The sequence below is a fragment of the Caloenas nicobarica genome, chromosome 11, assembly GCF_036013445.1.
Source record: "Caloenas nicobarica isolate bCalNic1 chromosome 11, bCalNic1.hap1, whole genome shotgun sequence".
Classification (NCBI taxonomy): domain Eukaryota; kingdom Metazoa; phylum Chordata; class Aves; order Columbiformes; family Columbidae; genus Caloenas; species Caloenas nicobarica.
The window spans coordinates 21,283,614-21,297,710 of record NC_088255.1 but is presented as its reverse complement, the minus strand read 5'-3'; the positions used below and the strand labels follow the sequence as shown (position 1 = coordinate 21,297,710).

The 14,097-nt window shown below is 48.4% G+C and overlaps 1 protein-coding gene across 1 annotated transcript in view; it reads left to right on the top strand.

The window, feature by feature from the left end:
* The window catches only part of SLMAP (sarcolemma associated protein), an 86,180-nt gene extending 73,223 nt beyond the window's left edge, over window positions 1-12,957 (top strand). The window contains exon 25 of the mRNA XM_065642584.1: window positions 6,505-12,957. The gene's annotated coding sequence lies outside the window, so the exon portion shown is untranslated. The remainder of the gene's footprint in view (window positions 1-6,504) is intronic.
* Window positions 12,958-14,097: the final 1,140 nt, after the last annotated feature.

Here is a 14,097-nt window from a genome sequence, read left to right as displayed (position 1 = left end):
GCCATCTGTCAGCTGTTCTTTACTCTGGATTGTTAGTTACAGTCATAGTGCAGTGATTGCTTTTATTGGATTGCCCGATGATTTACAGAAGCTTTGGTTTAGTAGCACCAATACTTAATCACATTTTTTAAAACTTACAGAAGTGACATTTTGTTGTAAAATGCGTTGTCAGGCATGAATTATTCTGCCTTCTGGAATTGTGTACGGATTGCTTCCTGTGGATTACTCTGATTTGCTTGGATCTGAAACAGAACCAGCCCCTTTCCCAAGATCGCACGTTTTACTCTCTCAGCCCCATCACGTTGTTCCCTGTTGCTGCCGCTTCCCTCTGTGAGGCTTTTCTAATTCTAAGTTCTTCACGTGCCTTTGTTTAAATTTTTCAGTCTCCTCAGTTGGGCTCAGGGTTATTCCCAGGGCTGGAAACGTATTAATAAGTTGTAACGCGCTGCGGGGTGTGCATGTGTGGACGTGGCTGTGCTGAGGCTGCGCTTGCATGTGCCCAGATCCATGGCCATTACTAGTAATTAGCGACTGTGAGAGTGGAGGTGTAATTGGGATTCTCAGCTATGGGAATGGAGATGTTAGAATGGCGATGTAATTCTTCTATTGTGTCAGGTGATACACTGGAAATGCAGATGTGCTTCCGAACACGTAATCTCCTCATTGGATCTGATAGAGATGAACAAATCCAAAGCTTGGGTTAAACTAAATTTTTTTTACCTGATCATAGGTTACTGATTAAGTGATCAAGTCCTTCTGTTCTATTGCAATAAAATTTATCCAAAAGCTAGCCCGTATCTGCTTCAGTGCCCTCTGGTAGCACATTTTTGTTTTTTGAAGAAACACTACGCATGCACTAGGAGTGGCAAAGTACTGCCTTCAGAATGGAATGGATTTACTATTTTAATCTTTTCGTGCCAGATCATTTATGAAGTTTATATTCTATTTATATTTCTTGTAAGGAGTTCTTGCTCTGGAAAAGACTTTTATTGGGTATGTCATCAGTTTCGATGTGGCAAAACTACTTGTCTTGAATAATACAGTGGCTCTTATTTAAAAATGTTCCAAATATGCAATATGTCTTTTGAGATGAATAAATGGTAAAAAATATGAGAATAAATTTGCAACACAACAGAAAGCTGGTTTGTATTGTACATAGTCTTTCATTGAGCCTAACTCCAAATCTCAGCACTCCACAATATCTGGATAACCTGCTGCACTCTGGTTTATTGCATACAAGACAAGTTACTAGTTAATGAATTATAACTTATTTTACAATTGGAACCTATTTACGTGTTTACTTTGTACGAATGGGGGTTCACAGCGATACGTTTCCTCCCCCACGTGATGTGAGGCAAACCTGGGGAGAGAAGGGCTGGCGCAGCGGGGGTGCGGAACCGGCGTTTGCGCAAAGGCTGCGGATTCTCCAGGGACCGGACACCCCCAGTGTCGGTCATAGATCAGCCTTTAAAAAAATCAACCATCCGACAGTCTCCAACCTGCACTGTCGATCAGATGTGGCTCTGGAGCTCCGCATTAGTGCTGACCCAGGAGAAGGACGTTTGCGGAGTCACTGATGTGGTTTTTAGCAGGTTTGAACAGTTGGAGGAAGGGACGTCTCCTCCCTGGTTGCCGTGCGGTTTGGATCCAGCCCAGGGTGCGGTTTAACTAAGCGTGGTTCCTCTCCAGGCGTGCTAAGTCCTGGCGTAAGAGCCTCGGTAACTTGCCTGTCTCCCATTTCTTTTTAAAAAGTTAAAATCAGAGTTAACGTGCAAACATTCTACCAGATCCATTAGCTGTTTGAGGATTTGGGAGAAAAAGGGTGGGGGAAAGCCTAAAAAAGAAAGTGTTAAATATGTCTATCTGCTGCTCTTCACGGAGACAGACACTGAGTCAGTTCATTTCTGAGTAATGCTGTAGGTGAAAAATGGTGATGAGGTTTGCTCATTTTTACAGACTGAGTATGAGTATTACAGGCTCATTAGGGTTGATGTTAAAGGTGGGGGTTTTTCTATTGTTTGTAGAGCAGTCGCTGAACTTGACTCTAATCCAACTGTAGCTGGGCATTGTAATAGGCATTTATTGCTGAGCTTTTTCCACTTCGTAATTATCGTAATGGCCTGTAAGTGTAAATGTAACCTGCAGCAACTTCACGGTGATTCTTGAACTGCACTCCCAGCCTGGGCTGGCCAGGTGCTGGTGTCTGTGCTCCACACCACAGCAATCGTTCATCCTTCCTCTGCGGCCTTCTCCGAATTGTAATTATTCTTTAGTTTCCAGTACTTCCAAATTTAAAGGGCTCTCATCCCTCTGTTTAAACAGTAAATTTTAAGTTACTGCCATGTTGCACCGGCAGGGTAGTATCTTTTTTATACACTCCTTAATTAAGTTCCAACCAATAACAAATTATTAACAGTCTCTCTTATTACTTGACGTGAAAAACTGCTGGTGCAGTGAGCAAGGGTGTTCCTCAGCACATCCCTGCCCCTGTGGAGGAGAAGACTTAGTAGAAAAATAGCAAAAAAAATCTCTAGTGACTTTACATGGTGTTTCTCATTCCAAATCTAGAGATAGAGGTGAGAGCCTGGCCCAGGTTGGCCAGAGAGGTGGTGGCTGAACCATCCCTGGAGACATCCCAGGCCAGGCTGGACGGGGCTCTGAGCAACCTGAGCTGGTGCAGATGTCCCTGCTCGTGGCAGGGGGGGCCCTGGGGGAGCTGGGGAGGGCCCTTCAGCCCAAACTGTTCTGTGATTCCTCAGTAATTAAGAAACAAATACTGGAATAATTCCAGCAGAAGCAGTAAGTCCTTCTGGGCTATTTCTCTGGTGGGAACTGAATTGCTTTGGCAGATGCGTAGGATGTTGCATCTGCTTGGAATGTGGTCCTGCTGGGCATCTTTGCTGCTGGCTGCCCTGGGGCAAGGAAATGCATCGGTGAAGCCTTTGATGTAACGTATATCGAGATGGAAAACGGGACTGCTGTTCTGGCAGAGATCTTTCTCAACCGAGGCACCTCAGTTCTACTCATATCCACAAGGACTCATGTAACGGTGTTCATTTGGTTCATTTAATGTCGATGGTTTCCAGTTATCATGAGGTATGTGTCACTGGAGGTTTTTAAAATATGGTAAGTTTTCTATTCTAAAATAAGGAACAATAATTGGGAATTTAGTAATATTCTGCAGCTGTATGTGTTGTCTTTTTAATTTCTTGGACTTTAAGTAGGGCTTTATATAGGTCCTTCTGGCTCAGATACTTCATCAGAAAACTGCTATGTTATTCTTTAGATTTTGAACACATATTGGAGGTCTGCAGTTTGTTTGGTTGTGAAGACACTGTGAAATTATAAAGTTAGAGCTTTAATATGAAGGTTGCTTCCTGCAGCCTCCGAAAAGCAAGCTTGGAAAGCAGTCTCTTTGTCTTGATGAGGATTAATTACCGCAGGTGTCCAGTGATCCAGGTGCGAGCAGCCGTCCCAGCTGAGGAGGAGGATGATGACTCAGGGTAGAGTCACGTCCTGTTAACGCTGGTCAGGGACACCAAGGTTCACCCTTCCTGGTTCTGACTGGTGAAACTGAGAAGAGGTAAAAAGGGAACCCTTGGAATGTGAGAAAGGGAAAGCCCGTGCTTCCGAGATCTGTGGCTGCCCTGCTCTTGTATGCGAGTGCTTTACCTGTCCAAAAGCAGCTCGAGCTCAGCGCCGCATTTCAGGAGGTCTTGGAGTCGGATGGACCACGTTGCTCTGGTTGTAGCTGTTGTTGCCTCTTGGTCGAGTGGCAGGTGTCTGCAGACGGGGCAGACACCATGGCTTTGCTTGCACGCAGCTGATACCTGCGGTTTTCTCTGCAGTCACGCAGGCTGAGATGTGGGTTTGGAGAAGCGAGATCTAGGGCGGGGTTCGTTCAAGGTCATTACACCTACTCCAGCATGTAGGAGTGTCCAGAGCGGGAGGACTGAACCCCCGTAGCTCGCAGTACCCACATGCTCACACTTTGAACCTTGCCCAGCAGTGAAAAGTGCTGCCTGGCATCCCAGTGCGCTCCAGTCTGCCCGGTGAGGCAAGTCTGTGAAGGGTATTTATGCAACTTGTGCTTTCCCCAGACACGTTCACCGAGCCGCCTGAGCCCTGTGTTTTCATGGCTTCTTGAATCAAGTGACTGCAGCAGGAACAAGTTGGTGTAGCAGAGCATTGCGTAAAACTCGACTTATCTCTACCGCCGGTCTTAGCAGGATGAAGCTTTGTGCTTCTCAATGCAGTTTTAGTAGGATAGGTTCACGTAAAACTATTTCAAGCTTCTAAAATTCAGTGGTTTGGAAGAGTGAAGCCGGAGTTCAGCTGCTGTGTGCACAGATCTCTGCTGAAGCATCTCTGCTTGCAAAAGGGAGTTTAAAAACTTCCCCAGATACATTGGCTGCCTCCCAATAACTTTTAAAATGGCATTGAAGCTGGAAAGGATATTTTATCTTTTGCTTATATTGCATTGCTTATTGCACACAAAACCGACTCCTTTAAGCAAAGAGCTTCTACTAACAGCTCGATATGTCAAAACACAAATTTCAAGTACATTTCATCACAAGTTTCATGATGGAAAATACTTCCCCTTCGGCCTTCTGGAGGGAGTCGGTGCTGGTAGTTGCTGTTTCTGTTTTTCCTCACATACGTCAGGCTGGTTTTTGCTGAAATAAGTTACTTGTCATATTCAGCAGGTAGAGGCCCTTGTACCCGTGGTTGTGTTGTCTCCAGACGTGTCGGCCCAGCAGCCCCGCGCGCCTGTGCTGGACCTGCGAGTGTTTTGTTCCATGGACAATAAGCTGCCGCCCAGGGCCCGTGTCACCGGAGGGTGGCAGGAGCTTGCAGGAGGAAGTTCCAGGTGCCTCGAGAGGAAGCAAATGAGGAGAAAACAGCGTGTTTTGGGGAAAGTTCCCACACAGGGCAAAGGAGAGGCGAGGGGGTGTGAGGAAGGGAAGGGCGAAGTGAGCAGGTCTGGGAAGGATGGGAGCGTTCCTGGGTCTTACCGCAGAGGAGAAAAGCGTTCTTCAGGCCTCGAGAGAGCATCCCCGTCTCCCCGGTCCCTGTCTGCTGCCTCCCCCAGCCGCTGGCACGGCCGCCCTGGGCAGGGGGAGCTGGACCCGCAGCGAGGTGGAGGGTGCTGGTCAGCGCAGGAGAGGGGCCCAGACCCAGCATCTGCCTTCCCGCCCTGCGCTCGGGGGAGGCCTGTTCCATCCTTTTCCCCTTCCTGGCACTGACCTGCGGCTCCGCTCTGACCCGGGGCTCCCTCCGGCCTGTGCGAGCCGGCACCTTCCAGAGGCGGCGCCTTCCAGAGCTGGCACCTTGCTTCCAGAGCCGGCACCTTCCAGAGCCAGCTGCCCGCTCCCCCAGCGCCCAGACTTTTCCTGCGCTTTGCAACAGCACGGAGATGATGTGGGGCTTTGCTTGCAGCGTTAAGCAGGTGAACAACAAATGAAGTAGCTGCCAGTTACCCCCAGAGGGTTTTAGAGACGCTCTTGTAGTCGCTGAGGTCTCCAGGAAGCAAAGGCTTTTGTCTCAGCAGCCGCTGCTGCAGGGAAGGTTGCGGGGTGAGGTTCGGATCCCCCTGCAGAGCAGGGGTGCGGCGCTGCCGTGGTGGCACGGGGGGCGCAGCCCCTGGTCACAGCAGCTCTGCTGGTCACCCTGCCAGCACCTGGTGTGGGGCGCAACCAGGGCTGGAAACGTCCCCGTGCCAGGACAAGGTGAGACCTGTGGGCCTGTCCTGCTGTGGGACAGACGTTGGTGTCAGCGCGTGCTCTGCGTGGCCTCGGTGTCGCTTTGGCTAGATCGCGTGTTACGAGTGAGATGCTTTCGATGTCACCTCATTCATTGCCTCATCCGTGGAGCTTTGCTTAGGCCATCCCTGTGGCTAAGACAGACAAAGATTCTTTTGAAACTTCAAAGAATCTTTGTTCTGATTTTGTTTTGTCTAATTCTCGTATATAATACTGTATGTAATATATATGGAAAAAATTATCGTCACTTAAACGTTTTGTTCTCTGTACACATGCGAGTGGAAAAAGCTTCCTAGATACTTCCTGCGATCCCACAGATTCAGACAAAGCAGCTCGCAGTACTGTTTTAATCTACGTTTAATGTTAAATAAAATGGGAGAGTTTGTTAGTTTTACCAGAAGCAGATGTCAAGTGTAGCAGACTCAAAGCGAAAAAACCCACAAACCAACAAAGCCCCCCAAAACAAAAGCAAAGCAGCTTTAGGCAGCCCTCGGTGTGTGGCCTCGGTGCCGCAGTCCTTTCGACTCCGCAGCCCCTGCCGCGCTGCTAATTGGGCCTTATTTCTCACCCTCGTTAGCGTTTGGGGTTGTGTTCACTGCGCAGAACGAACCCCCGGTACAAGGCACCGCAGTACGCGGTAGTTACCACGGTGTGTCTCTGTGGGAGGAAAACTTCAGTTCACACCCTCTAAGTCCAAAACTATAAGGTAAAAAATAATCCCTTTCTATTCTCTCCTGAACAGAACTGCTCCTGGAAAGCAGAGTCAAACCCTAGTAATTGCTCTATGTCCCTGGAGTCCCTAACAGAGCGTCTGCAGACGTGACAGGAGCAAGACCGGCTGCGGGACCCGCGCAAATGTCCCGGTGCTGGGCCTGCGCTCGGTGCTGGGGCCGTACGCAGAAGATGACTTTGTTTTCCTGCTGCGAGGAGGTTCAAATCTTAACATCCTGAACAGATGGAAGGAGAGTTTTCTCTTGACTGTCCAAAAAATCGCGTGAAATGTAAGCTGGGGGGGAGAGGGGAGGCCACGTGCATGCTCGGTGTTCACGAAAACAGCTATTTGTGCGTAGTATAATGGCAATATTTTTCAGTCACGGCTCTCCTGTGCGGAAGTTTAATCTCCCTAATATGGACAGAGCGAGAGCAATGAGAACTACATCGCTTTAAACTTAGCTAGTTTTCTAAGAACAAAAGAAATATGTGTCAAGTACGTGTTTTGGGTCACTTTTGCACCTTTTCGTCTTTTTATGTTTCTATTTATACCCTGGCTGGTTCTTGCACTCTCCGACGTGGTAAGAAAGTTAACGTGGTTACTAAACTTAAAGAGGAAAGAGACTGGTTTCCTAGATTTGATCTGAGCGCCATTACTTTTAGTAATATAAATAATGACATCATCGCTTAAGGTTCCCATTCAGCAGTAAAAGGTTATGGGAGAGCAAATTTTAGGAGCAGTGTCCTTATTAGACATATGTGATTCATCTTCAAGTGTGCCTGTTTAAGAAAGATGCTGTATCCTGAGCCAAATTAGCTCTATAAATCTGATTTTACTACATTTCAAACTGTAATTAATTAGTAAAAAAAATTCTCTCTTTTTTTTTTCCTTTTAAACTATGTGAAAATTGATGCTTGCAGCCTGCTGGGAAGTGTTAGGCGAAGCACAGGCAGCTCTTTTGTCCTCTTCCAGCTTCCTCCAGAAATCTGCTTTTGCACTCCTCCAAAAGCCTTTTGTAAATGATGCCTGAACCATAAAATAACAGTAACCGCTGTCTCGTTTCTGGGATTCAGTGTGTTAGTCATTCGGAGAGATGCTGTTCGGGGCACTGATGAACTGCCAGGGAGGCGCTTGGTTTCCTACTGGAGGAGTTTGCTGATGTCTGTTAGAAAATATCACCACGTTCAGGCTCAGTCTCTTCTGCATAACGCAGCACGGAGGAAGCGCGCATCCTTTGTGGCCAGAGCTGAAAAAGCAAAACGATACACCACAGCTGCTGCCAAGGCTGAACATCTGCTCTACAGCTTGCCATTCAGCGTTTAAAGATGTCCTGTGAGCAGCCAGGAGCGCGGGCCTGGCCGGCATCCTGCAGCTGCTCTGTACCTGGGCGCAGATGAGAACGTCTCCGAAGGGGAGCGCCGCGGATGGGCAGGCGCCACCGCTGGGCGAGCTGCACGTGGGCAGCAGCTCACTGGTCCGTCTACTGGGGAGAGAGAACCCCGTTTTCTTCTCCTCACCTGGATTTTCTCTGCCATATTTACTGAAAAAGAATTGGTCCTGTAGCGAATTGCCATGAGGAAAGTAGACTAGGTGACCTGTGAAGGTCCCTTTCAACCCCACTGTTCTATGTTCTGTATTGCTCCCCATCCCCAGCACCCGCCTGTGTGCAGGGCCAGGGTCTCCATGTGCTGTCAGTGAGCAACTTCATCTGTGCCAGCCATGCAAGGACACGAGACCGAAAACTGTCAGGGCTGGTTGGTTGGTTGGTTTGAAAAAAATGGAAAAGTGTTTAGGAAGCGTTAGCGATTGTTGAGTTTGTTTTCCAACCTGAGCTCCTGCTGTGTGAGCAGCCAGAGGACAGAGCCTGGAGCGAGGCTCATTCATCCTTCAGCCCCTGCCTTCACCCTTCTCCTTTCCCGAAGCTCAGGACAAAGCTCTTCTGCCACCAGACTCTCTTCCCTCCTCCACGCAGGACTTTGCTCGATGCTGTTGATGAGGAGCAGGAGCCCCGTCTTGATAAGCTGGAGCATCAATGAGGGGTACCATGGTCCTGGTACCCTCCAGCTATGTCCTGAGCCTGCCTACCTGCCCTCCTCTCTCAATTGTTTCCACAGTAAATGAAGTCGAAACGTTGCATGTCCATGAAGTGCCCATGGACAGACCCACCAGCCCGGTGCCTGGCCCTGGGAAGGGCTCGGGTGCTGCTGAGATGGTTTGCAGGAGGCCACCAACTCGCTTTTTATGGCTCTTGCCATGTTTCGCTTGCTCTAATGCCCGAGTCGCGCACTAAAACCTGAGGAAGACCATGTCTGAAGATGTTCTGTCTTTCCAGCTCCCTGGGGAAGAGGTAACTCCCCAATGTCACTTCATGCCTTATTTTGAGCTTACCCAAGTGTCTTCGCCCTCATCCCAAACCAGCAGCTTTTGTAGAAGCAGATGAGCCCAGCTGGCATGGGGCAGAAAGTGCTTTGGGGCACCACACAAGCATATGCCACCTCCTGGCTGTGTCCAGAATTGTCTGTGCTCCAAACAAATGTTCCCCGAGGGGCTCGGCGTGCCCCTCCGTTGGCGTGGGGCTGGTGTCCTGGCTGACGTGGAGGGTAAGAGGCAGATTTCACTCCTTCTTCCAGGAAGGTGAGGAGATTTTGACCAGTTTTGGAAAGGCTGGCCCTCATTTGGAGAAGATTTTGGGTGCCACCTTCATGTGACAATTCTCAGGAGTGTCCTTGAGATACCGTTTATCTAGATTTGCTGTGCCTGGTAGCTTCAGGGACGTGTGTTTCTTCCCTGGTCTTACTAAGATCCTGGTGAGCCATCTGGAAATCTCATCCTGCGATTACTCCAGAATCTGGAAGACCTTTTGTATCGGCTAATCCCAGAAACAGATTTTCCCTTCATCCTGTCTGTCAACACAGCCTTTAACTTATTTTTATGGGCTTCAGCACATGTTTGAAACATCACTGCCTTAGGATACAGTCTGTGTTTTCCGGACAACTTCAGTCGTCCTTATATCTACATATAGCACTTTCTGAAGAAGGGCTATTTAGCGGATGTTTAGTAGGATCTTCTGTGTCCTTCAAAACCCAACACATCTCCATTTGCACTTCTAGACCAGGAATTGGAGTGACTTAGCGTGCCATAAGCATGAAATCCTAGGAAATTATACTTTGTGGTGCAATCTATTTTGCTTCAACAGAATTGAGTCATGTTTTCATTAATAATATGTGACAAAGGTTGTATTAAAAAGTACTGACCCAATTGAAGCAAGGGGGTAGAGCAGAAAGACTATTCTAAGCTAACTGGTGCCATACTAGACTCTTAATTTTTTGCCTTTTTTGTTTTTATCTTGTCCACTAGTTGTTGTTTACCCACCAAGAAAACTTGTGTATGAAGTTTTCTATACGTGTCTTAACTCTTCATGGAGGCAGCAGGATATGGCAGGTAGGAACCGATCCTGTGTGCGGTGAGAACTGTCTGATAGAGTGCCAGGGTTGAGTTAATGTTTGGACTCGGTGATCTTGAGGGTCTCTTCCAACCAAAATGATTCCATGATCTGCACCGGGGTGGTTTAGGAGGGTCTGTGCTGGCACGTCCCTTTCTGTAGGAGCGGGCCCTGGTCTATACTTGCTCCTTGAGCCCATCCTTGTGAGTTTGCAGAGCATCGTGTCGAGCCACCCTCTACAGATTGGGAACGAAACGGGGAGAGCTGCCTCCTTTTTCTCTCTTGTTAAGGAAAAATTTTCAAGAAAAGTAGAAACATTTCTGGAGAACATCAGAAAAGCTTGACCTAATTGCTGCTCTAAATAGAAGCCTATTGCCCCTGAAAGGCCCAGCAGGATATAAAGACACCAGCTCCAGTTCTCGTTTTTGCCAGAACTTCAAAGCGTTTCCTTTTATGCAGTAATCTTACAACTAGTCCAAGAAAACATGCAATTACTTAGATATTCCAGTTATGCCACCAATATGGAAACTTAGATTATGATATTTTCCACAGACAGATCTTCCATCGTGAGTTAAACGCGATGGTCTTCTGCTTGCTTGTAGGAAGACACAGCCTCCTTTCCGTGGTCTGAGCAGCAGTTGCTGCTCATAAGCTGAGCCAAGAGTGATGACTGATGGACTAAGAAAATGGGGCCATAACACAGTCACCAAAGTCCTGTTAAGGCCTGAAATGTTTTTTGATCATGGTCACAACCTTCTCTGGAAGAGAAGCTTTGTATGGACTAGCCAGTACTTATTTAAGAATCATTTTGCTATTTTGATATTTGAGATTACAGTTACCATCTTTATCAGTTGTGCATCATGTCCAGACTCTGAGTAGAGATAAAAGCTCGTGTACCTCTATTGACTAAAAGCAAAATGAGTCGGGCAGGACCCGCTCCTATCCCCCAGGTCTTAGTCTGTTCTTGAAAATGTTGTAAGCCACAGTTCGCCTACATCTGCCAGTGTGGCCACACGTCATCTGGCAACGCGTTCATCTTGTTCATAAGGCCACTGTGTAGTCTTAATTTGTGCGTACTCAACGAGCCACGGCTGGTCCGCTCCAGAGATTATAACTATATCAGTATGTTATAAAATTGAGAGGTACGCGGGGGTTTTTTTGGTTGGGTCGTTTTGGGCGTTTCTTGGTAGGTGCAGTTATGTGAGCAGGGTCTGAGATAATTATTTTTTCTGCTGGAATGACCTGGCAGTAGCACTCGACCTTGCAGCCCAGCCGAGGTGGGTTCATCGCGTGGCTGCTGGGCCCAGGAGATGCAGCAGATGCCCCAGGTCCAGCGCAGGAGGAATTCCTGGGACACCGAATGGAGCCACGGGGGTCAGCAGAGACCCATCGTACTGGAAGGGGTTTCAGGGACTGCAGGAAGCGTGGTCAAAAATTGAGAGATCATTCAAGGATTGTTTAGATGTAGAGAATTCCTCCTGGTTAAGCAAATATCCTGTTGAGTTTCTCCTGGAAAAGAATTCGATGTGTAAGGCTGTATGTTTTCCAGACTATGAGAGATGGGATGCAAGAAAGAGAGAAACTTCTATTTCTGCAAACTGAGAAAGCATGTGGGCCTCAAGCTCTTTTCCCAGTTGGAAAGTCTGCTGTTAAGAAAAGGAAATAGATTTTTATAAGCAATATTTAATTCAAGCATTTGGCTAATTCTCCTGCTGCAAAGGTTTTAGGTCAAAGTCTGATTCATTGATGTGGAAATGGAATGAAAGGGATTAGGGGAGGAAGGAAAACTCTCTGGTTTCTTGTCCACTAACATTTTTTTTCCCTACCCATCAAACGTATATTTGACCTATGTTTCTAATTTAAGTGTTGTGGAGAAACTTATTCCTACACGCCTTCCTTTGCTCCTTTTCTGCCATTGTCACCAGCTCTGCCACGGGCGTGTTCCATTTTGCTCTTTCAGGAAGGGATCCTGATCTTTCCATATTTGGGGAAGTTGCTGGACATGACATTGTCGTACAGATGCTGTGAATTTATATGTTTATTCCATTAGGTTAGAGAATGGAAAACGGGTGGTTTATTATTCTTATTACTCATTTAAAATATTTGTTAAAGCAGCGCCCTGTTCACAATGGGATGTTCTGCAGCAGCGCAGGCGTCGGGGGAAGCCGGAGCCGGTATCTTCCTTTTGTTGCTACGTGTATTTGCAGAGGCGCGTGCATGTCGGTCAGGATTCCTACAGGGATGACTTTGGGAATCCACCCGAAAACTTTTCTTCGTGCAGTAAGGTCCGTGTCTCTGTTCTTGCAAACACCCCTTTGTGTGTGACCCCCAGTTCTCTCCCAGCTTCCAAAAGCCTCCCCTTTTCCCCTTGTCGGTGCTCTCATCGCTGGGTCGTAGAGACTTGGCAGCCGTCAATCCAACATCACTTACAGTATCCCGTAACATCATGAACGGTTGTGAGCGCCTTTCCTAGCTGTGCTCATAAAGCAGCTACAAAGAGAGACGATCAGAGGAGACAGGTCAGCATCCTGCCCCGGCTCCGGTACTGGGGGGCTGTGATGGATTTACCGCTCTCAGAAATGCAGCAAACAGCGTTGCCAAACCCAGCGGGTTATCTGGGGCCACCCGTGTGCTCTGCAAAAAATAGCTAATCGTCAGAGAAAAGATTGAGGTGGGTTTTTTTTCCCCAAGTTTGCAATAATTACTTATTACTAATTACTACAGCAGGCAGCAGTGGGCAGGAGCGGGCAGCAGGGGGGCTCCAGCCCTGCCCGTGCTCTGGAGAGCGGGGAGCACATTGATGATGGGCCGAGCCCGGGAATTAGCCAGATGGGAGTTTCCCAGTAAATTGAGGGTGTCCTGAGAGGTCCCCAAACAGGGAGAATGCGGGGGGCTTGGCAGTGCAGAGGGACCTCATCGTTCTTCTCCCGGTTTTTGCCATGTAATTCATGCTTTGCTCTGTAAAGCACTGTGATATAGTTTGTATACATTATGTAAAATAAGTTGTATTCTACTATATTGAAGAAATATGAATATAAAATAAAGTCGAAGGATGGAGTAAAGTAGCCGTGTGGTAACTGGACCCCAGTCCCTGGATGTGTTGGTTGTCGTGTTCCTGCAAAGCCTCTGGGGCAGAGACCGCGGTGTCAGGTCTGTGCTGTCCCTGGGGTGATCTGGGAGTTATGATGTTAAAAACAGTCTGTCCAGGGTGAAGAGGGAAGCACAGATCCCGTTCTCTCTCCATTGCTCACCCATGGAGCCTGTCTCCAAGGTCTTGGGTGTTCCTGCTGTTTGTGGAGTTTAACAAACAGTTTCTAACGGTGCTTCAGTTTTTTGAGGCTGGGAAAGCTCCGGGTATGGCAGACACGTGGGTTCTTTAGGGGTGCGGTATGTGTTGGAAATGGGACAGCACGCGACAGGTTGTGATGTAGGGAAAGCAAAACCCTGAATCCCCAGAGTTCGTATGGGGGGAGGCTGGGAGGGCTGGGTGGCTACGAGCACTTCACACTGGCAACTTGCTACTGCAGGAGGTGGAATCTGCCAAAAAACCACCGGGATGAATCTTTTATGGCAGCAAAGATGTCGTTGTGAGCTGCCTGACACCAGGCCGGGACCCTGCTTCTGCATTTCATCCCCAAGACATGAATTGCGGCCCGAGCCCCCGTCACCCTAAATCCCAGTGGCCCTAAATCCCAGTGGCCCTAAATCCCAGCGGCTCCCGAGCGCGGTGCCGGGTCGGTGGAGTCGGGCGTTGGGCTCCGCGGGGGCGGCCGGCACGAATCCTCCTGCTCCGTGGGAATTTCCCCCTTGAGCAACCGCTGCGCTTTTTAACCAGAAGATTAATGGGCCGGGGGGGGCCGTGGAAGGGGCCAGAGTGCCGGGTGTTAGTTCACGAGTCTCCAAGCAAGCTGGTGAGTCACCGGAGCCGCTTCCCGAGCGCTGACGCTGCGCTTGGAGCTCTCCCAGCGCCCGGCGGCCCGGCCCAGCCTGCGCAGGCCCGGATCACTGACTGCAGGCTGCTAATGCTACAAAATAAAAAACTAATCTCGACTAATTACACTGCACGTGTTATTCATTTATAGTCCTGCTCCTCAGCCTCTTTCCCTCCCAGCACAGCTGCCCCTTGGTTTCTGTTCCTCTCTCAATGTGTCCTTGACTCCCTTTGGGTTCCTCCATTTCTT